Source organism: Solanum stenotomum, chromosome 12, assembly GCF_019186545.1.
Source record: "Solanum stenotomum isolate F172 chromosome 12, ASM1918654v1, whole genome shotgun sequence".
NCBI classification, from domain to species: domain Eukaryota; kingdom Viridiplantae; phylum Streptophyta; class Magnoliopsida; order Solanales; family Solanaceae; genus Solanum; species Solanum stenotomum.
This window is the reverse complement of record NC_064293.1, coordinates 4,933,134-4,957,774: the sequence shown is the minus strand read 5'-3', so window position 1 is coordinate 4,957,774 and position 24,641 is coordinate 4,933,134. Positions and strand designations below refer to the sequence as shown.

Here is a 24,641-nt window from a genome sequence, read left to right as displayed (position 1 = left end):
AGTAACGTGTCCACGTGGGCACATATATACCTTTAAAATATACTATTAAATAGTGCAGGGGGTAAAAGGTCCTCCATAAAGTTTGGTATCGTAACAACAATTTCGGCCAAAGTTGAAGTATATTTTTCAGACCCTTTTCCTAATTAAATCTTAAGAAAAAATTAAATAACTTTTATAATCAATTAATATAGTACAATAATTTAATTGTTAAAAAGATCAAGTAAATTATAACTAATTTTTTTTTTACAAATTACATCACACAAGTATTTTAGTAAAGAGTCATGATCTTATATTTTGATGCATGACCCTTTATTTTACATTCAAAGAAGGAAATTATGAACTAAAAAAAAAACATATCCTTCCTAAAGATCATTCACCTTTGTTCTTCTAAAAAAAGAGTAAAAACAAAAATGCTTTGTTCATCCCTAAAGAAGTTGTTGATCCCCAAATCTTAGCTTGCCCATTACTTGTATACCACATGATGTTGTTACTCCAATATTTTTTATATTTATAGATGACAAATGTAGGGATAATCCAAAAATTATAAGAGAATGTGTATAGTCAAGAATTAGATAAGTGCAAATTAATCATGATATAAATGCATGAGAATGTTAACATTTTTTCTTGGATAACGTGACTTTTTGCTAATACATGAATCATATTAAATTGCTTGTAAATTTCAAAATAACCTTTGAAATTCCTAAAAAAAGAGCTGTTGTTATTTTTTTTTTTCCATTGAAACATTAATGATTGTGTAATAATTTAGTTTACAAGCATAAGTTATTAGAGAAACAACGTTAATTTAGTGAATAAAAAATAGTCATTAAATTTTCTTGGAAACATTTAATATTTAATGAATTAGTTTTTTTATAAAAAATAATAATTTAGTGTAGGGGTAATATGATATTATGATGATGATTAAATTAAATATACATATAGCATATAGATGATAAATATTATTAAATTAGATATTTTAATTACGAATTAATATAAGGAAGTGCAAATGTAACGACCTGTTTCCGTCGTTATAGAAAAGCCAATGGGAAAATTTTTTAGGCCGGAAAACTTTTTCGTAGTAACTTGAAATTTCCCAACCTAGTCCAGATTTGGACGAAATCAGAGTCTGTGAGGTCTAGGAAAATCTGGTAGCAATTGGGTGATCTAATTATGAATTTTATCACATGAGTAGATAGATAAGATGTTAAGGAACCCGTACTACTTTATGGAATTGAATTCGGGCGAGTAGAACTCTCGAAATTGATCTTAGCGTGAACGGGTAGTTTCTGAGTGTCGTTGGTTGAAGGTGTGTTATGAAATGAGGTCTGGGAATTATTAATTTTGCTCACTGTTTCCATGCAAGCCGCTGAGGCGGGATTTCTGCCGCCAGGGCGGGGCTGCTGTAGCGGGGCATACGCAGCTAAAAGTCGAAAATAAACTAAAAAAATGTTTTATTATGCATATTTTGAACTTGAGAGCTAAGGAACGAACCCAGGGGTTTTCTTGATAGTTTTCCCCTATTCTTGAGGCTAGAGGTATGATTTTAACTCCTCAAATCCATTTTTCAATCGGTAGAACGTAATCTAATGTGTAATTATTGATGGGAAGGGTTTTGATCTAGAAATTATGGTGGAGAAAGCCCTAATTTGGGTATGGGGATCATAGGTATGATCTAGGGTTGATAGAATTGTTAGTAATTTGGGTAATTAGTTATTGTTTATTGATTCCCGTGTGAAATTAATTGTTTATAGACCAAGAACAAGCGGAACAAATCTGGAAAGGGAAGAATCAAGTTTCTTAAGGGATTCAATCTTGTTTTAAGGTAAGTGATGGTTGTGATTTCATGATTGTGTGATATTGTTTGTTCTCGCTTCATTATAATATGCGTATGTATGTGAATGTTGCATTGTTGATCACACTAGTTGTAAATGAGATAGATGAATGATGAATGCCATGAATCATGACTTGATTGTATGTTTATCAGAATGTACTTGTGATTGCGATTGTGATTTTGGCTTGTTGAATGGATCAGGTGTTGCGTTCCGACACACTAACTTGGGTCGATTTCCACGTTCCGGCATAAATATGGGATCGGTTGCCACGTTTCGGCATAAACATTGGATTGGGTACCACGTTTCGGTATGCTAATTGTTTGGGTTTGGGCTCCATGAGAGGACCAATGAGTTGACATAATTGTGTATCTTGAGAAATGTGAAATTGTATGTTAATGATGATATTGTATATGTTCGGTGTATGCATGTTATTATTATGTTGTATGACTTATATATGTTGCACTTAGTGAGATAGCCGCGTGATCCTACTAGTATATTGTGGTTGTGTACTGATACTGCACTTGCTCTTTCTTTGTTGAGTACAGGGAATCTTCAGGCGGCTTTTGACAGACTTCGCTTAGAAGATCAGTGATCGCTTCGAATTCAAGGGTGCGCCAGTTCTTCCGAGCTGCCATGATTCTCTTTTTGTTTATGTCCATATTTCGGACTTAGATTTTCTAATGTTAGTACATTAGTTTGAGGTTGTACCCCTTCTTGTTTAGACTTATGGTTGAACTTTAGATGTTTTGGTACATTGACTTTCAAGTTCTAGGCATTTAATTCCGCAATTTGTTGTTAGATATTTTGGAAGTTTATGGGAACTTTAGTCTTTAGCCATTTAAACCTGCTTCCGTATCTTTAAATGCCCGGTTTCGTATTAACTAGTTAGTATTAATGGTTCTCCCACCGGAGGGTTAGTGTGGGTGCTAATCACGATGGTTTGGGTCATGACAAAGTTGGTATTAGAGCCTAGGTTCGTTATCTCGATGTACCAAAACGAGTCTAGTAGAGTCTTGCGGAATGGTACAGAGACGTCTGTACTTTTCTTCAAGAGGCTATAGGACTTTAGGAAGTTTCTCTATTCTTCTCTTGTCTCCTTTCATGCTATAACTTGATTCCAATTGGTATATGACGATTCAAATTGGTATCTAACCTCCTCCACTCTTCTGTCCGCAGATGGTTAACACTAGATTCAACGGCGTCAGGCCCGTAGCTCCCGTTAATGCTCCAACTGATAAATTTGCAGCGAGAGGTCGCGGTCGAGGCAGGGGTAGAAGAAGAGCTATAAGTAGAGGCCGAGGAAGAGTGGCGCCTACTAGGGATGGAGCACCCGTTGATAATGCTCTTAGAAATGAGGCCCCTCTTTCGCATCATAAAAAGGTAGAAGAGAACATAGAGGTTGAGAATGAGAAGAATGTTGGACAAGAGGAAGAGGTGCAGGCTGAGACAACATGTATTCCTCCCATAGACCCAGTGTTAGCACAACATATCATGTCATTCTTAAAATGGTTGGTTGGTCCTGGAGTGCTTCCCTCTGTTCAAGCAACTCAAGCTCCCGCCAATCCTCATATTGCTATCACTGTCCCCAAGGTGGGAGGGAATGTAGGTAATGATGCTTTCTTCCGTCCTTTATTGGGTCCTATTATGACTAGTAATGAACATTAGATGTTGACCAAGTTTTTGAAGTTGAAACCGCCCGTGTTCCATGGTTTCGAGAGTGAAGATGCGTATGAGTTCATCCTAGATTAGTATGAGAGGCTGGATAAGTTGGGAATTGTCCATCAGCATGGGGTTGAGTTTGTGACGTTTCGACTTCAAGGTGATGCTAAGCAGTGGTGGAGAGCTAATGTGGAATGCAGATCTTCAGTTTTACCTCCACTTACTTGGACCCAATTTCATGCCTTGTTTTTAGAAAAATATGTGCCTAGGACTTTGAGGGATCGCAAAAAGGATAAGTTCATGGCTTTGGAACAAGGTGGTGTGTATGTGGCTGCTTATGAGGCCAAGTTCCATGCCTTGTGTAGATATGCTACTCAATTGGTGACTACTGAGGAAAAGAGGATCCGTTTATTTATTAAGGGACTAAATTCTGATTTACAGGTATTATCTGTTCATATGACCTCTGCAGGGAGGAGCTTTAATGAGGTAACAAACTTTGTTAAGAAAGTGGAGGGAGTGAGGCGAGACGGTCAGGCCAAGGCATTGGCTAAGAAAGCCAAAAATTCAGGTAACGTTCAAGGATCTTATTCTAGAGGTTCAGGGAGCCCAACACTTGCAGCCAGGCCAATTCAGTCTGCTATGCTCGCCTCTACAGACAATTACTCGGGAACTCCACCTCATAATTTGAGTCAGTATATCTAAGGAGTCGCACCTTCGACGGGCAGCGGGCAATCTTTTGATCATACTTTCTATAATTATGGAGAGCCTAGGCATATGAGGAGAGATTGTCCCCACCTACGTATGATGGATTCCGCGCAACAGTAGACTAGAGTAGTGGTATTCGTGGGAAATGGTAATAATGGTTGAGGGCGTCCACAAGGTGGGTGAGGAGGAAATCAGTGAGGTCGCAAAGATAGGGGAAATGGTAATGCAGGTAGAGGTACAGTGCAACTAGGCAGGGAAGTTGCCCATCATGATGATAGGGCTTACTGTTACACCTTTTCGGGCAAAAATGAAGCAGAGGCGTCTGACGGAGTGATCACGTGTACTATTCTTGTCTGTGACCGGATGGCTAATGTGTTATTTGATCCAGGTTCTACTTATTCTTATGTGTCCGTGCAATTTGCCACAACATTTGCTATGATTTGTGATATACTTAATGCCCCCATCCATGTTTCTACCCCAGTTGGAAAGTTGGTCATAGTCACCCATGTCTATCGTGCTTGTTCTATTTTGTTTATGGGTTTTCAGACTTGGGCTGATTTGGTGATATTGGATATGAATGACTTTGATATAATCTTAGGCATAACTTGGTTGTCCCCCTATTATGCCGTGCTTAATTGTAATACTAAGTCTATAACTCTGGAAATTTCGGGAAGGGAAAAATTAGAGTTGGAAGGGGTGTACAAGACTAAGCAAGCTAAGATCATATCCTCCATTCGGGCAAGGAAACTGGTAGGGAAAAGTTGTTTGGCTTATTTGGCTCGTATTCAGGATGTTGAGGTTGAGTCCCCATCTATTGAGTCTATCCCTGTGGTGTCAGCATTTAGAGAAGTGTTTCCTAATGATTTGCCTGGTATGCCTTCGGATAGAGATATAAACTTTTGCATCGATTTAGAGCCTGGTACTCGTCCCATTTCTATCCCTCCATATCGCATGGCTCCGACAGAATTAAGATAGCTTAAGACTCAAATCTAAGAACTCCTTGATAAAGTATTTATTCGTCCTAGTGCTTTCCCATGGGGTGCTCTAGTTTTTTTTTGTTAAGAAAAAGAATGGTAGTATGAGAATGTGTATAGATTACCGGCAATTGAATAGGGTTACTGATGAGTCCACAATTTGGACTCATTTAGGACAATATTTTAATAGAATTAGTGTCCTCAAATGCATATTTTATCTCAATAACTAATGTAAACCCTTAAGTTTTAGGTATTTGGATTGAGAGACAAAGCTTGGACTCTATCAAGTAAAAAGGAAGAAAGCGACTGAAAGAACGGAGAAAAGACTTCCTGAGGGTCGCCTAATCCATTGGCAAGTACTGAAAGGTCCTAAATCCCGCAGAATGTTCTAGTGTATTGAGCCCTGAAGGACAAGGTCAAGTTTGCGATGAAAAGGAGCAGTCAGTGCGTCGCCGAGCAGTTCTGCGAAGCAGTACCATATCACCTAACGACTCAAAACGCGAAGAGGCTGAAGGCTAAAGCAGGAAGGTGATGAAATCGACCAAAAGGTGGATCACCGATCCCGAATAACTATGTCGAATGGTCCTCCGCAACACAAATTTTCAAACACTATAAATACTTGTTTAAATTTCTAGCTTAGTATCACTTCTATTATTCGAACTTTTTACAGTTTTTGAGAGAGTTTAAGTTTTAGGGGACTTTGGAGACTTTGTTCTAAGACCTTGAAGATTCAAAGGGTTTCAACTACAAGAAATTAGACGTGAGTCTTGAAGATTCTTCACTCTTGACGTGTTTTAAGACTTAATTCTTCAGACACATTTGATGGAAACTCATATTGGTATAAATTTTTATCTCTTTTACATGCCTAGCTAAAACCCCAATTCTTGGGGTGTGATTATGTGAATATGGGTTAAATTAACTGTTGGGTCTTGCTTATTGATGGTTTATTTGTTGTTTGAGTGTGATTTCATTTAGTAGTTGTGTATGAACTTAATGGAATTATAGTTGCAAATACTATTTCATCTTAGTGTTTTTGGCTTGCTCGAGAGAGTGGCAATAAAACTAAGACTACTAAATTGATGGCCGGTGGTAGTGGGTTGACATGGGTTCAACTCGAGAGAGTGAACCCTAGTCCCACTCCCACACATTCAACTCGAGAGAGTGAATGGGCTAAGGCGGAGGCTGTGCTTAATGCGGCAAATCAGTGTTCGAGAGAAACCGATTTGATTCGGGGTAAGTTGTTCGAGAGAAAGCTTACCCCCACTAAATCTAGCCTAGTCACAAATACTCAACAATTTACTATCAAAAGCATGTACTCAATGGTCTAGTTTAACCCGTATCCCTATCACATCCCAAGAATCCCGTCTCCCTATCTTGTTTCTGTATATTTTTGCTCTTTTTAGTTGTTAATTAATACAAACCCCCATTGACAATTGGCGCTTGCGTCACCCCTTCGACTTAATATATTTTTATTCATTAATATTTATAGCTATGAGTGATTAGCACTTGCTTTTACTTTTCTATTAATTCTCGAAACCATTCCCTATGGGAACGATCCTAACCCTTGGTTGGGTTATATCACTATACGTGATTGTTGGCACTTGAACCGAAGTAATGTCCTGATACGTGAAGTCAAAATGGCGCCGCTGCCGGGGAATGGTGTTATTTGAGAATTTTTAGTTTAGTAAAATTTTTGTTCTTGTTAGTTGCAGTTCTACTTAATTTTCAGTTTTGTTTCGGTTGATTTCATGTGTTGAGACAAAATAATGAGTATAAATGGTGGAGATGGTGAACCAATGAAGCACCTCTCGGTAGAAGTGATGAGGTTCAGGGATAGCATCCTGACCTTCAAGCATATAGAAGGAGAACTTTTTCATGAGTCATGGCTGAGGTTTAAAACACTATTGATACAATGCCCAACTCATGAGATACCCGATCTAGTTCTACTGGAATACTTCTATAGGAGCCTTAATTCCGGAAACAAAGGATTAATCGATCAATTTGTCCCTAGTGATTTTAGAAGATACTCTTATGAGACTGCAACCAAACTCTTTGATTTGGTTGCCAACACCAACAAGGAGGTTGAGAAGAATCAACACTTGGTCACTTTGCTGAGTCAGATGGATACCTTGGCCCAAAAAGTCAAGGAACTAGAAGTTCTGTAAAAAAAGAGGGCATATACATACCCCCTCAGGAGAAAAGAAAGTCTACGGAAAATGAGAGTAGGCGTATCAATGATACACTATTAATCATTCTCCAAAAGCTCAATGAGCAGGATAGAATGTTAGAAGAGATGAAGGAAAATGTAAAAGTGCTAAATCAGATGAGCGGTTCTCACTCTAGATCTATCCAGCTAATTGAAACTCTCTTGGGTCATATATCGCCTCAGCTCCGCCCAAATGAACAATTGGGGTCACCTAGTTGCACTAGGTTCAACCCCAATAATGAGGTTTGAGTAGTGACTTGCGTCGTGCCACGAATTTAACTAAGGCACTGTTTGGGAGGCAACCCAAAACCCTTTAATGCTTTAAATTGTTATTTTAGAAATAATGATGTATTGATTGTGCAGGTTAAAGTAGAAAAAGTGTTTGAAAAATGTAGAATTGGCGAACAAATAATCCAATAGGTGAATCACCAATGAGGTTGGTGTGCTCGACTTGGTACACTGTTTGACTCAAAAGCAATTTTTACTTGGAGCCTGTAAAACTCGGTGAGCTCAGGAGCAACTTGGTGAGTCTCCAACCTAGTCGGCGAGCTCGACAAAGTCCACCGTTTGGATCCCTACGATTAATTGGAGGTCCTGTAAAACTCAGCGATATAAATGATCACTTGGCGTGTCACCGAGTAGCTCAGCGAACACGAATAATATCGCTGATTGGGCAAAAACTGGACGGTCTTAAAGACAACCAATGAGTTAAAACCTTTCACTTTCCCTCACTTTCTATTTGCCCAAACTCACACCCACACTCTAGTTTCTTTATTTCTTGCATTTTTAGAGTATTATTAGTGTTGATCTATGCTCGGAGTTGGATTTCATTGCCGCCTAGCATTTCAAAGTAATTTAATCGGCATCAAAGGTTGGTCTTCCGAACCCCGAACTTATTGTCAGTAATTTGTTCCCTTATGCAAATGATATTATCGTATTGTTGTGTGCTGGGCCTCTCTGATAGGATTAGATTGTCCAAACGCCTATCTTTATTCAAGAATCTTACACATTTTGTCTTGTTTTTTTTGAAATCCCGTATGCTTGTGAGTCGAAATGATTAAATTTTGTGTGATTGTGCTTGCCTGTTGTTTAGTTTGGCAAAACCGGTGTAACGACCCTCAAAATAAAGTAGGATAAGGTAGAGCCTCACATGGGTTTTATGCATTGATAACTTTTTAAAATAATGAAGAATAGCCTTTTTAGTCAGTTTTAAAGAGTTTGGAAGTCAAACATCAAGGGACAACCAAGACGTTCGGAAACTAGTCTTTTATGTGTTGGTGTGTTCTAGTATGTTGTTCATGTTTTTATGTATTGTTTGGATTCTAAAATCAGTGGAGGTGACCCTAGTGTCTTAATAAATGTTTTTAGGGTCAAAACGTTGGGATACGACACCCCGGGGGCCACCCTAAGGGTCCCCGAGAGGGACCCCAACCTTGGCCAAGCAAGCAAGGGCCAAAAGTTTGGTCCGCGTCGCGGACATGTCGCTGACTCTACTGTCTTGAATTTAATTTCCAGTAAACTTGTGGGAACACCTCCGTGTCGCGAACTTGTTTACCGATGAAATCTGCGAAAATAAAACTCAAGTTTGACTTGTATAAAAAGGTCCAACTAAGTGAGGGGTAGTTTGGGTACTTAGGGGAATTATTAAAAACGGTTATTCTACCTATTTTAGGGTATTTTAAGTTGGTTAAAACCCCAAAACCTAAAATTAGACCCCATTCTTCAAATTGACCCTTCCCTTTCAAAATAGATTCTCTCAAAAACCCCATTGAAGACCTTGATGAAGCTCAAGCTAGAAGATGGGTTTTCAACTGATTTTTTTTTCAATTTCATGGGTCTTCAATAATTAAGGTATGTTGACTCTTGATTCTTGAATAACCTCTCATTCAATGAATTCTATCAAAGATTTTCAAAAGTGATTCATAGACCAAAATTCCCAATTTTCAATCTAAAGATGGGTTCCTAGTCAAACGATATTCTAAATCATTCTATTGATGAATTAATGTGGATTAATATTTTTAAGACAATTTTCAAAGGAATTCTAGAAGAACCCATGATCCCTAAATTCTCAAAAATTGGCCTATGATGTGGGTCTTTGTGAATATGATCTCTATTGGTGAAATTATGTTTAGATTAGATTGTATTGATGTTTCTTATGATTATCTTTATTTATTCATGTTGAATTGTTGGTATATTGATGAGTTGAGGATTATGGCCTTATGGGCAAAGTTATGGGTTGATCCCTTTGTTTATGGAATTGTACTTAGACTATGTTTATGATATTGAATTACATTGTTTAGTCCTATTGCTACCTATGTCAATTGATTATGAATTGTTGAGGATTGATTCATGGTGATCATGGCTTGGAGAATTGGTAAGTTGACCTAACTTCTAGTCTATAGTATGAGAATTTATGTTGTGTGGTTTGATCTACTTATGGTGGAGGTGTTCACTTCTNGTTGGTATATTGATGAGTTGAGGATTATGGCCTTATGGGCAAAGTAATGGGTTGATCCCTTTGTTTATGGAATTGTACTTAGACTATGTTTATGATATTGAATTACATTGTTTGGTCCTATTGCTACCTATGTCAATTGATTATGAATTGTTGAGGATTGATTCATGGTGATCATGGCTTGGAGAATTGGTAAGTTGACCTAACTTCTAGTCTATAGTATGAGAATTTATGTTGTGTCGTTTGATCCACTTATGGTGGAGGTGTTCACTTCTTGTCTATCTATGCATATTGAGATCATGGCCTTGAAGGCAATAGATGTGAAGTGAATTGATGATTATGATGCATATGTTTATGAAGTTGTGCTATGAAGGTTATGTATGAAATCCTCAATGCTAGCATGATGTTTAAAGTGTGTTGATGATGAGAAGTATAATGTGAATGACAATGTTAGGGATAAGGTTTGGTCTACATAATTGATTATGTTCGGTACTATTGTGGAACAACCCCTACCTATATGACCCCTATATGAATGTTTGATCATATACATGTTAGGAGTACCTATTCAATGTTGAATGTGTCCTTGTCTTCTATGATGAAGTGTGGGTGTGTGGTCTAGAATCCCTAAGGGCTTTATATGTGAATTACTCATGAATTTGGGACATTGTGAATGTGTTGAGATCCCTTTAAGGGAAGAACAATCAATATCAATGTTGTTGCTAATATGTCACTATGAGGACCAATATGCGCACACACACACTCTACATGTATAGCTATGACTATGATGTGTTATAGTGTCTATCGAAAGGTGAACTCTTATATGCACCCTTATATCTTATTATGCATGCAAGGTGTATGATTAGCAAGGTACTAATATGTGTTGTATAAAGGTGTTTTTGTGATAGGCTTTCTCACATATGTACACACACATTAATGAATGAATAAGGTTTATGATAATCTAGTGAAAGTGAGTCTCTTGAAAGGTTTCCTCAATTGTACTCTAAACTAGACTATGTTATGAATATGGTATGATTATGTGAAAGGTCATTCTTACATAATGTAGGTTCTATGATGAAAGGTCATTCTCATCTTTGAACCTTTGAGCTATATGATATGAGAGATTAAGTCCCTAAAGCCTACTTTATGAACTAATGTTAAGTAAAGGCTTAAAGATGTTTAAAAAGGTAGTTGGAGCTTAGCACCGAGTGAACATGAAAAATGAGAGTGGTGGCTTCACGTTTAGCAAGTCCGACTTCCCACAAAAGAACCTTCATGTGTAGCAAGTCCGGGTTCCCAACATAGATGTTGTCTCATGAGATGAAAACCTCCACGCTTAGTAAGTCAAGGTTTTCTTGTAGCAATATCCTTGTTCCATAACTACGTGCCCCCATAGGTATTAACTTAGTGGATCCCCTAGATAGCTATTATGTATGTAGGTCCTACTTTGGCAAGTAGTACCCTCTCTTTTCGGTGTGGGAGTAGAACACCGGATTCCATGTAGCTCACATGGTGTATGTCGGTTATGGTAATGTCTCCCGAAAGTTAAGAAATGAACTAAGATAAGAATATGAACTCTAGTCATGATTTCTTGAAGAGTTACTTGGTGTAGGTAGGACTATGGACCTTACTTATGCATTTTACAAGTGGACTCTAAGGGAGGTTATGATTAGGCTCTTTATGTAATGAAGACTATGGTCTATGTATATTAATATGAAAGCATGTTAAGGTTTAGTTTACTTATGTCAAGACATGAAGTATGTTTATGCATGTGAATTATACTTATGAGTTCTTAATGGGTTTGCTTAGTATATGTGGGGGTATGGGACTCCATGTGTACATTGCACAAGTTTTCTTGTGAAGGGGTTGTGAGGGTGGTTTACCTATGATATGAACTAAATGGGTTATGACTAATGATGTAGTAAAGGAATGAGTCCTTATATGATGTTATGACATATGTTGGTCTTATGTCTAATGTTAAATGAAGATGTTATGACTTGTTGAATATGATGTGCCTAGTCTATGGTGGCTTCCTAGGAACACTTGGTGTGAGTAGTATTATGGGATGCTACTTGCACATTGCACTAGTGTGACTTGGGTGTTGTCTTAGGTGATGGTTCCTATGTGAAGACTATGTCTTATGGTGTGCTTATGACTCTATGAATATATGTGGTTGGATTGATGAAGGCTTTATGTAAGTTCACCCTTGGTAACCTTAAGGCAATACATTGCACCAAGTATTCCCTAAGGGTTGCTTGAGGAAATGAGTTAAGATAAAGAGGAAGGTAGTGTATTGTATGCATTGAATGTGCCTAAAATGTTATAAGTGGCTCTATGTGCTATTATGAATGGTTTCTGTGTGTATGATGATGTATGTGGTTTATATTGTGCCTATGTACTAAAATGTTCTTGAAGTTTTTCTAAAAAGGCATGATGCATAGTTTCCAACTAAATGCCCTTTTAAAAGCATGTTTTGCATGGTTATCATACTTAGTGCATTTTTGTACTAACACCATTTTTCTTTATCTTGTTACACCAAGTGTAGGTAATGGTGACTAAAGGGTTTTTCCTAGAAGTGATGAGCTTGGCTTACTATTCCCAAGTTCGGGTGTGTCCTTAAAGATTCAAGGACCTTTATGTTAAAGAGTTTCCTTAAATTCTATGTACTAGATAGTAGTTTCTTTTGTATTGTAAGGTCTGTGTCCCTCTTGTATTGTAGTCATGTTTTAAGATGGCTACCTTGAGATGTAGTACTCCAATTTTTGTATTAAAGGTTAATGAGGTGACTTTTATTTCTTGTGTTGTATTATGAAATTAAAATGATCCGTCCAGGATCAAAACCCCTCAACCTGCCACTTCTACTCCTCCAATCCCAGAACAAGCTATGGTGCTTGCACCTCCAGTACAAGGTACTCCGCCCAAGTCAATGAACAGATTAAAGACTGAGGGATTGAGGACAATTATTGATGAAAAACGTCTATCTACCGATGGGGTCATCGACAGGTACCCAGAAATAACGGACTGTTTGAAGTCTCAAAAGTTGCAAATCTTCACAAAACCCCGTGGCCCGTACATTTTAAATTGGGTCCGAGAGTTCTATGCCTCTTATGGAACCCTAATTCCACAAAGAAAGAAGCAAGCAACTGAATTCAAACCAGTCGATCATGTGGTAGTCCGGGGCAGCAGTGTGTTGTGTGATAACACTACGATAAATGCAGTCTTGGAATGCACCGATATTATTGCCAACCCTAACTAGTATAGGATGAAGACTAAGTCGTTCGAGGGAATAAAAAATTGTCTGACTTCTTTTATCTGTGATGGCACTCCAAAGTGGTTAGAGGTTGGGTCCTCAATAATGAAAAGGGACCTGCATGTAGCTGCAAGGTACTGTTTGGCTTTATTAGCAGCAATGTAATTCCATCCCAGAATGAGTCCATTCTTCTCCACTCCAAGGCAGCTTGTCTTGGTGCAATCATTACACAGAGGCGAGTTAATCTGGGGATGTTTATTACTTGAGAGGTTCTCATGCGTGCCAAGCAGCACCAAACCTCTCTTTCCTTCCCAGTATTGATCACCAAGCTATGCAGACGGGCTCGAGTCCCTAGAGATGCCAAGAACGATGAGGAAGTGATTCCCATATCCTCTATCGATATTTGGAGGATTGGGCAAAATATTTAAAGGACCAAGCGGAGTAGAAGAAGAAGATAGACCTGGTGGATTCTTCCCCGGTTGTAGACACAAACTTGTCACCTACAGAGGCATCTTTGCCTATTCAGGTCTCTGGGCCTTCAGGTACTCCTTGTGCTGTATCTTCTAATGCCCCTAGTTGTTCTGTTGCTGTACAACCCCCTAGACCTGCTGCTGTTGCTGTCTCCCATACTCCGATCACCCAGGCATCATTACTTTGAATGGGTCAGCTTGCCTATTCTGCAGATCATTGGGTTGCCAGGATCGAGACCTCAAATCCTGATATGATTCAGGCTGCTTTGACTGTTGCTGTGACACCATTGAGTGCCGACATTGATACCCTTGCGACAAAGATAACAGTGTGTGAGCGTGGTCAAGGAGCCAACGAGGAGGTGACAACTTTAAAAACTGCCATTGCTGAGCTGAGAAAATATGTGGACTACCTGAAGTCTACTGATATGTCCATGGTTTTTTGGAACAGTGAAGATTCCAGATGTGCCCGAGATGCCTCCAACTACAACCGGACATGAGGATTGAATGGAGAAAATAGCCAAGCCTGTGTCAAAGGCAGAGACTGATAAGGAGATGTTTGAGGAGACGGAGAGAGCTGCAGAATAGGACCTGACTGAGACTGAAACAACCATGATAGATGCGGCTGTGCAGGCCTCCCTGACTGTTTCTAGTGGAGCTGGCTCTTCTGGGGTGATTCCGAGCACTGATGTCTAAGTACAGACTGCTGCACCGGGCACTGAGGCCCAGACAAATGGATGGACTGTATAGACATGATCCTTTCTTTACCTCCCCCTCTGTCTTACTTTCTTTCCGTTTTGGATACTTTACTTCATTTGCATTTGAGGACAAATGATTTTTTATTTATGGTGGGGTGAGGCCCACCTTTTGTGTGGATATTGATGTTTGTGTTTTGTGTATATATTTGGGTCGTTGTGTTTAAAATTGTGTTTTACATTGCTTTTAGCTGATGTTTGAGCTTGTGGCTCCTTTTGCTTTAAATTGTAAATGATTTTGACCCTTCCAAATTTTTCACCACCTCTTATACGTGTGGAATGTGGCTGTTCTTTAGCAAATTTGAGTCTCGGTTTTGATCAATATCAATGAATCAAATAGTGCTCATAATCGAACGAACATGAATGTGCGGCTACGATAAGACCAAGTGAAGTTACATAGTTAATATGTGAACTCTTTGCATCTCATTGTGACTAGTAAGTATCAAATTGATTCTCTTGTGATGAACACTGCACACTAGCGAAAGTGTGGAGTCTTGTTTGACTTTGGTGTCGATGCCTTGTGTGATGAGCTTACTATGAACCATGCATGATAACACCTAGAATTTGCCCCGTTGGTCCGGTCGACTAAGTATGACTATCTCGTGATATGATCTTAGGCTACTTCGAAGAGTGTGAGCCAATTTGACATATACCTCTTTTGTGGCCTACCTTGTGAATGTGTGAACCTTTTCTGAACACCCCTTGAGCCTTACCTTTCTTTGGAAGAAACTTGATGAAAACATGACCTTTCTTAAAATCCACTACCCATAATCCTCGCGATTTGTGGTTGATTGAATAGCCAACCTAGGCCAAAAGCCTAAGTTGGGGGTGTGGTAAAATGAGAAGGCAAGTCAAGAAGTGCAAGAAAAGTCCCCTTTAACCCATGATGTTGAAAAAAATTGAACCCCTCCATTAAAAAAAGAAAAAAAGAAAAGAAAAAGAAATAGTTGTGAAATAAAGTTACGAGAAATGTAAAAAGAAATGGGGTTTCGAACAATCCATGGAAAGTGAATAATGGGATGACTTATGAGCACTAAAGAAAATAATGAAAAAATAAGAAAGGGAGTGTTGAAAGCACCACATTTCACGACGATGAAAGTCACTGAGCCTAAATGACCATACTTTTGCACTCAGCCCCATTACAAGCCTTGAAAAGACCTTTTTTTTTTATCTTTAGTGAGCTGAAACAATTGTTGAGTGGAAAATACGGGCAAACCTATCGGTGAAAGCATGCATTGTGTTCTTCTTTATGAGAGTAAGCGTTGAATTTGATTTCGGAACTTTAAATGATTAAACCATTGTGTGTGAAAATGGAATCATTCTTTGTGTGAGGGCATTTGAATACCTTTGTTGAGCTCGAACTTGCATTTGAAGCAAGTATAGTGAGCTTGAGAATATTTGATAATGGTGTGTCACAACTGGAGTCTTTGAGTATACAATTGATCCTTGCATGAGTAAGTTGAGTCTTGTTGTGTACATTCATGATTGAGTCTTGTAGCACTGTTTGAGACATCTTTTTTGAACTGCTGAACTTGAGTTTTTCTTGAGAACAAACAAAAAGTTAAGTTGGGGTGTTGATAAGTCCACAATTTGGACTCATTTAGGGCTATATTTTAATAGAATTAGTGTTCTCAAATGCATATTTTGTCTCAATAACTGATGTAAACCCTTAAGTTTTAGGTATTTGGATTGAGAGACAAAACTTGGACGCTATCAAGCAAAAAGGAACAAAGTGACTGAAGGAACGGAGAAAAGACTTCCTGAGAATCGCCTAATCCATTAGGCGAGTCGCCGAAAGGTCCTAAATCCCGCCGAACTCTCCAGTGTGCTAAGCCTTGAAGGAGAAGGTCAAGTCTGCGATGAAAAGGAGCAGTCGGTGCGTCGCCGAGCAATTCCGAGAAGCAGTACCATATCGCCGTCTTAGAACAAAGTCTCCAAAACCCTCTAAAACTTAAACTCTCTAAAAAATTGTAAAGAGTTCGAATAATAGAAGTGATACTAAGCTAGAAATTTAAACAAGTATTTATAGTGTTTGAAAATTTATGCTGTGGAAGACCATTTGACGCAGTTAGTCGGGATCGCCGATATGCTCGGCGATCCCCCTTTTGGTCGATTTCATCGCCTTCCTGCTTTAGCCTTCAGCCTCTTTGTTTCAACTCCAAGAAATTGGACGTGGGTCTCGAAGATTCTTCACTCTTGATGTGTTTTAAGACTTAATTCTTCATACCCATTTGATGGAAACTCATATTGGTATAAAATTTTATCTCTTTTACATGTATAGTTAAAACCCCAATTCTTGGGGTGTGATTATGTGAATATGGGTTAAATTAACTGTTGGGTCTTGCTTGTTGATGGTTTATTTGTTGTTTAAGTGTGATTTCGTTTAGTAGTTGTGTATGAACTTAATGGAAATGTAGTTGCAAATACGATTTCATCTTATTGTTTTTGTCTTGCTCGAAAGAGAGGTCGTAAAACTAAGACTACCAAATTGATGGCCGTTGGTATTGAGTCGACATGGTTTCAGCTCGAGAGAGTGAACCCTAGTCCTTCTCCCACACATTCAGCTAAAGAGAGTGAATGGTCTAAGGCAGAGGCTGTGCTTAATGTGGCAAATTGGTGTTCGAGAGAAACCAATTTGATTTGGGGTAAGTTGTTTGAGAGAGAGGTTACCCCCACTAAAGTCTAGCCTAGTCACAAATACTCAACAATTTACTATCAAAAGCATGTACTCGATAGTCTAGTTTAACCCATATTCCTATCACATCCCAAGAATCCCGTCTCCCTATCTCATTTTCGTATTTTTGTTCTTTTTAGTTGTTAATTAATACAAACCCCCATTGACAATTGACGCTTTCGTCACCCCTTAGACTTAGTATATTTTTATTCGTTAATATTTATAGCTATGACTTATAGAACTTCTTTTACTTCTCTATTAATTCTCGAAACCACTCCCTGTGAGAACGATCCTAACCCTTGGTTGGGTTATATCACTACACGTGATCATTGGCACTTGAACCGAAGTAATATCCTAATATGTGAATTCAGTCACTATTTGAAACAAGTACCCATTACCTCACATAGATGATCTTTTTGACCAATTTCAAGGTGCATCAATTTTCTTTAAGATTGATCTAAGGTTTGGCTACCATCAGTTAAAAATTAGGCTTGAGGATGTGCCAAAGACGGCGTTTAGAACCCGCTATGGGCACTATGAGTTTCTAGTTATGTCTTTTGGTTTGACTAATGCGCCCACAACTTTTATGAGTTTAATGAATGGGTTGTTCAAGCCATTTCTTGTATCATTCGTCATAGTTTTTATTGATGATATTTTGGTCTATTCGAAAAGTGAGGAAGAGCATGCCGACTATCTTTGTATTGTTCTAGGCGTTCTTGGGAAACAAAGGTTGTATGCTAAATTTTCTAAGTGTGAATTTTGGTTGACTTCGATTGCATTAATAGGGCATGTAGTTTCAAAAGAAGGGGTAATGGTAGATCCCCAAAAGATCGAGGCGGTTAAGAATTGGGTTCGGCCTAGCTCTGTGACGGAAGTTAGGAGTTTTGTAGGGCTCGCTAGCTATTACCGTCGATTTGTGAAGAACTTTGCTTCTATTGCCACTCACTTGACAAATTTGACCAAAAAGGAGATACCATTTGAATGGACTGAAAAATGTGAGGATAGCTTTCAAAAGCTCAAGACTCTCTTGACCACAACACTTATCCTAACACTACCGATGGAAGACAAAGATTTTATAGTTTATTGTGATGCTTCACATTCTAGTTTGGGTGCTGTGTTAATGCAGGATAACAATGTTATAGCTTATGCATTGCTACAGTTGAAGGTGCATGAGATGAATTATCCAACATATGATTTAGAGTTGGTAGCTGTAGTGTTTTCTCTTAAGATCTGGCGGCATTACCTCTATGGGGTCAAGTGTGAAGTGTTTACTGATCATCGTAGCTTGAAACATGTGTTCACTCAAAATGATCTGAATTTGAGACAATGAAGGTGGATGGAGCTACTCAAAGATTATGATGTGACTATTCAATACCATTTAGGTAAGGCTAATATAGTGGTAGACACTTTGAGTCGAAAAACGGTGAGTATGGATAGTTTAGCTTGCTTAAGTGTAACCAATCGACCTTTGACTAAGGAAATTCAGACCTTGGATTCTAAGTTCATGCAGTTGGGCATCTCAGAGAAAACTGGGGTGTTAGCTAGCATTGAAGTTAGGGCCACGTTTATTGAAGAGATCAAGGCCAAACAATTTGAGGATGAAAATTTGAATGAACTTAAGAAGAAGACTGCGATTGGTAACACACAAGAGACCACTCTTGATGCGGAAGGTGTGCTTAGTTTTAAAGGAAGAATTTGTGTTCCTCAAGTTGATGACATGATTCAAAAATTATTGATAGAATCCCATGGTTCGCGATATTCTATTCATCCGGGTGTGACCAAGATTATCGAGATTTGAAGCAAATTTATTGGTGGCTGGGCATGAAGAAGGATATAGCGGAGTTTGTGGCTTAGTGTCAAAATTGCCAACAAGTAAAATATGAGCATCAAAGGCTTGCAGATTTTCTTCAAAGAATGCCAATTCCGGAATGGAAGTGGGAGAGAATATCCATGGATTTTGTGGTTGGTCTTCCCAAGACTTTGGGGAAGTTTGATTCTATTTGGGTAGTAGTTGATAAATTGACTAAGTCAGCCCATTTTATTCCGGTAAGAATAGATTATAATGCTGAACAATTGGCTAAGGTTTATGTGAAAGAGATAGTGAGGTTGCATGGGGTGCCCCTTTCTATAATCTCAGACCGTGGTACACAGTTCACCTCCAAGTTTTGGAGGAAATAACATGATGAATTAGGCACACAACTCACTTTTAATACCGTTTTCTATCCACAGACAGACGGTTAATCAGAGAGGACTATTCAAGTGTTAGAAGACATGTTGAGGGCATGTGTGATTGATTTTAGAGGGCATTGGGATAAGTTCTTCACTTTGTGTGAGTTATATTCTAATAATAGTTATTACTCCAGCATTGATATGGCACTGTTTTAGGCACTATATGGGAGATGATGTAGATCACCCATATGATGGTTCGAGGATGGAGATGTGAAACCTTTGGGGGTTGATTTAGTGAAGGATGCTCAAGATAAGGTGAGGAGTATCCAAGCTAAGCTTTTAGCAGCGTACAGTAGACACAAGAAGTATGCAAACCATAAGGTAAGAAACATGACATTTCAGACTGGTGAGAATGTTCTTCTTAAAGTATCACCCATGAAAGGGGTGATGGGGTTTGGCAAGAGGGGCAAGCTAAGTCCATGATACATTGATCCTTTGAGGTTCTTGAATGTGTAGGGCCTGTGGCTTATAGATTGACTTTACCTCCTAATCTCTCGGGTGTTCATCTAGTATTCCATGTGTCCATGTTGAAGAGATATCATGGTGACGGGGATTATATCATTAAGTGGGACTCGATTGTGCTAAACAAGGACCTCCAATATGAGGAGGAACCAATTGCAATTCTTGATCGTGATGTCCAAAAGCTGAGGACCAAATAGATTAAGTCCGTGAAAGTGCAATGGAAGCATCGTCCAGTCGAGGAAGCTACTTGGGAAACCGAGAGGGACATGCGAGACAAGTATCCTCAGTTGTTCGTCGATTTAGGTACTACTCCATTCTCCCTTTAGCCTATTTTTCCTAAGTTTTGTCACTTGGGGACGAGTGATGGGTAAATTGGTATCTATTGTAACGACCTATTTCCATCGTTATAGAAAAGCCAATGTGGAAACTTTTTGAGCCGGAAAACATTTTCGTAGTAACTTGAGATTTCCCAACCTAGTCCAGATTTGGACGAAATCAGAGTCTGTGAGGTCTAGGGAAATCTAGTAGTAATTGGGTGATCTAATTATGAATTTGATCACATGAGCAGATAGATAAGACGTTAAGGAACCCTTACGACTTTACAGAATTAAATTCGGGCGAGTAGAACTCCCAAAATTGATCTTAGCGTGAACGGGTAGTTTCTGAGTGTCGTTGGTTGAAGGTGTGTTGTGAAATAGGGTCTTGGAATTATTAATTTTGCTCACTGTTTCCGTGCAAGCCGCTGAGGCGGGATTTCTGCCGTTAGGGCGGGGCCGCTATAGCGGCGTGGGTGCCGCCATGGCGGGGCAGATGTGACTTAAAGTCGGAAATAAACCCCAAACATGTTTCATTCTGCAATTTTTGAACTTGAGAGCTATGGAACGAACCCAGGGGTTTCTTTATGGTTTTCCCCCATTCTTGAGGCAAAAGGTAAGATTTTAACTCTACAAATTCATTTTTCGATCCGTAGAACGTAATCTAATGGGTAGTTATTGATGGGGAAGGGTTTTGATCTGGAAATTATGGTGGAGAAAGCCCTAATTTGGGTATGGGGATCATGGGTATGATCTAGGGTTGATAGAATGGTTAGTAATTCGAGTAATTCGGGTAATTAGTTACTGTTTATTGATTCCAGTGTTAAATTAATTGTTTGTAGACCAAGAACAAGCGGAATGAATCCGGAAAGAGAAGAATCAAGTTTCTTAGGGGATTCAAGCTTGTTTCGAGGTAGGTGATGGTTTTGATTTCATTATTGTGTGATATATGTTTGTTCTTGCTTCATTATAATACATGTATGTATGCGAATGTTGCATTATTGATCACACTAGTTGTAAATGAGATAGATGAATGAGAATGCCATGAATCATGACTTGATTGTGTGATTATGAGAATGTACTTGTGATTGTGATTGTGACTTGTTGAATGGATCGGGTGTTGCGTTCCGACACACTAACTTGGATCGATTGCCATGTTTCAACATAAATATGGGATCGGTTGCCACATTTTGGCATACACATTGGATCGGATACCATGTTTCGGTATGTTAACTGATTGGGTTTGGGTTCCATGAGAGGACCAATGAGTTGACATAATTGTGTATCTTCAGAAATGTAAATTGTACGTTGTTCGTAAATAATTATGATATTATATATGTTTGGTGTATGCATGTTATTATTATATTGTATGAATTTCATATGTTGCACTTAGTAGGACAGCCGCGTGATCCTACCAGTACACTATGGTTGTGTACTGATACTACACTTGCTCTTTCTTTGTTGAGTACATGACACCTTCAGGCGGCTATTGACATACCTCACTTAGAAGATCAGTGATCGCTTCAAATTCAAGGGTTAGCCAGTTTTTTTGGGCTGCCATGAGTTCTCTTTTTATTCATGTCCATATTTCGGACTTAGACTTTCTAGTTAGTTGTTAGTACATTAGTTTGGGGTTGTACCCCTTCTTGTTTAGAATTATGGTTGAACTTTAGATGTTTTGGTACATTGACTTTTAGGTTCTAGGCATTTAATTCCGCAATTCATTGTTAGATCTTTGGAAGTTTATGGGAACTTCAGTCTTTAGTCATTTAAACCTGCTTCCGTATCTTTAATGCTTGGTTTCGTATTAACTAGTAGTATTAATGGTTCTCCCACCGGAGAGTTAGTGTGGGTGCCAATCACGATGTTCTGAGTCATGACAACAAAAGTCATTAACATTTTTATTAAAATGATTCAATTTAACATTTAAATTAAATAATTATATGTTGGTATAACATTTTAATTTATAGTAGGGGTAAAACCATAATTCAACTTTTACTTTGTTTTCTCCTACTTATAGTAATACTAGTTTTGGAACACGTGTGTTGCACGTGTATACCGTGTTAATTAGTACGAATACTTTTTAAAATATAAGTGTGTGATGTGTAAAATACAAGGTCAAATCGATGAGTGGTGAGCATAGTCAATTGATATTATCATCATTGCAAGACAAATCATACTAAAATATTGTTATCAAGTGAATTTCAAAAGTAATACTCTAACGACTTCAAATATGCAATTCTTATAATATATCAAGTATTCAACTTGATAATAATTCTTGCTAATATGTCACAATACATAATTTAATTGTCAGCACTATGATTGCAAAATATTTAATGCCTTAAAGTTTACAGCTTTTTTTAGGGAATAGTAGCCTCCACCTTTTAACAGATGCATACGTATCAAGAAGTTGTTGTTGAAGGAGAGTAATGTTTTGTAATAGTTGTAGATAAATTTGATCAACACATGCCTTCCTTAGGATGGTTAGTAAATCATTATCAATTTCATAGTGTACACTTACGAAAAAAATTGTACTTATTTATTTGTTATAAACATAATCGTGTAAGTATATAATTGACATATATAGATCATAATTACATGTGTGTACCTTTTGTCTTCTTAGGCTCATTCAAAATTTTGAATTTTTTCATCTGTAAATTTTGACCAATTTTTTTTTTGTTAAGTTGTATACATATAATTGAATTATGAAATGCAACACAATCATTTGTGAGATATTAACAATATGATATTATCATACTTCATAAAAAAATACAACACTCTATTATATCAGAAAAAGTAATAAAAATGTGAATTTGCTGGAAGTAAATGAAAACAATATAATTATTACTAATTCACTATTGAACCAAAAATAATATATTGCAAAAAATAAGTGCAAATAAAAAAATGATAACCTTGAATTTGTATGTATACATACTTATTGGCCAACCTAAAAAACAAATGAGTTGTATATATGAAAAATTGAAATCATCAAATAAAAAATCAATGAAATAGAAGTATTCTCACTAAATAAATAAATAGGAAATAAAAGTATTACTCTCTCTACATAAGTTTACCACCATTCATATAATTAAATATCAAATCAACAAATCAAGATTTTATAAAACAAAAGCATTTTCATCAAAATAAAAAAACTGTAATTTACAAAAATGACTATAGTTTTAGGGTTATTAGATTAAAATAGCTACACTTTATGTGTCAAAATGGCTATATTCCATGAATATATCATTTTTTAAAATACAAAAATACATCCAAACTAAATTCCCCACTAAATAAGCCCAATCTGTTAATGTAACTGCCTTACCTTAATTTCAGTCCTTAAAACCCTTAATTTGACACTTTAAATTAGCGACAATCACATTATGACCACTACCCTCTAGGTTTTTCATCAATTTAAAAATAAAATTTGTCTTTAATCTCTCTTCTTCAGTTTTCACCTAATAAACAATTCATGGCAACTATTACATTGTTGATCCGACATTCCGAAAAAAGGAGTGAAGAGAATTGCTATGTAGAATATAGTATTGACGGGATAGTGTTGAAGGAATATGCTTCGTACTTTGATTTAGTTGATTTAATTTCGGTAAAATTGAATATCGATCTTACAAAAAAGTGTATGAAAATCAAATACACTGTCGAAGGTAACGACACGCCTATGGAAATACGTAATGACAGGGTGTGCGTGTATATGTTCAATTAAAAAAGTTCAACACTCAATTTGGAGTATATCCCTTGTGTGTAAGTATTTTCGATATTGATATAGTATACTCTGATTCTGGAGAAAGTTCTATTAAAGGAGATGTGTTGCATCTTGAATACAATCAAGAATTGATTGGTACGAATGATACATTACCAATTGTCCCAACCTTTGGTGTTCAACCAGAAGATGTATTTGATGGTGGATACGATTCGATCATTACAAACAGAGCTCAAAAGGAGATAATGGTGGATCAGATATACATGGACTAGTCGACGTTGAACGATGTGATATAAAAGTATTCAATCGATAAAAGGTTTAAATTCTTGGTGAAGAGGTCAAACTCGATTAGGTAAATTGTTGTTATATTTGTTTCAATTTGAGTGTATTGATTTATGTTTGTAGATGCAAAGCAACACTAAAAAAAATTTAAATTGTATTCAGCCAAAAGCAACGTACTATAACACACGTAAAATGGGATATTTGGTATTTTCCGTTCCGAGACTTGTTTGAACTTGAAAATGCAGACATTTGCCCTTCCGTACAAACCCAATAAGGTCTTCACAGACGTTCACAAAAAAATTCTGTCAAAAACACGTTGGGATCACATATCACCCAAAATCCATGGACTATAGGCACGTAAAAGGAGAAATATGGTATTTCCTGTTTCAGGCCTCGTATGAACTTGAAAATGTAAAATTTCTCCCTCCGGACCAATGTACACCTTTAATAAGGTCCTCATGGAAGCCCACAAAACATTTTTGCCAAAAATATGTTGGTATCACATATCACCCAAAATCCATGGACTATTAGCACACGTAAAATGAAAAATTTGGTATTTCTCTTTCCGGGCCTCGTTTGAAATTAAAAATGCAGATGTTTGCCCCTCAGGACCAACACATGCCGTTAATAAGGTCATCACGGATGTCCACAAAAAATTTCGCTAAAAA

At 37.7% G+C, this 24,641-nt stretch overlaps 1 protein-coding gene and 1 pseudogene across 1 annotated transcript in view; one reads left to right on the top strand and one right to left on the bottom strand.

Annotated features, from left to right (window-relative positions):
* LOC125846977 (40S ribosomal protein S28) overlaps nt 1-13,689 on the bottom strand; it is a 269,249-nt gene extending 255,560 nt beyond the window's left edge. The window contains exon 1 of the mRNA XM_049526691.1: nt 13,681-13,689. The gene's annotated coding sequence lies outside the window, so the exon portion shown is untranslated. The remainder of the gene's footprint in view (nt 1-13,680) is intronic.
* LOC125847012 (uncharacterized) lies at nt 1,744-23,963 on the top strand (annotated as a pseudogene).
* The last annotated feature ends 678 nt before the right edge of the window (nt 23,964-24,641 follow it).